Source organism: Lupinus angustifolius, chromosome LG12 (assembly GCF_001865875.1).
Source record: "Lupinus angustifolius cultivar Tanjil chromosome LG12, LupAngTanjil_v1.0, whole genome shotgun sequence".
Lineage (NCBI taxonomy): Eukaryota > Viridiplantae > Streptophyta > Magnoliopsida > Fabales > Fabaceae > Lupinus > Lupinus angustifolius.
Genome location: NC_032020.1, coordinates 3,237,790 through 3,238,136, shown reverse-complemented (window position 1 = coordinate 3,238,136; position 347 = coordinate 3,237,790).

Here is a 347-nt window from a genome sequence, read left to right as displayed (position 1 = left end):
AGAGCAAATACAATAGCTAAAAGCTCTTTTTCAGTTGTGGTGTAATTTGCTTGTGCAACATCTAAAGTCCTAGAAGCATAATAAATTACTCTAGGCAGTTTGTCCACTTTCTGAGCAAGGACAACCCCCAATGCATAATTACAAGCATCACACATCAGCTCAAAAGGGACTGTCCAATCAGATGCCTGGATAATAGGGGTGGTGATCAAGGCTGTCTTGAGGCAATCAAATGCCTCCATACATCTCTCATCAAAATCAAATACCACCTCCTTTTGCAACAGATTGGATAGTGGAAGAGCCTTCTTGCTAAAATCTTTAATGAACCTGCGATAGAAACCTGCATGACC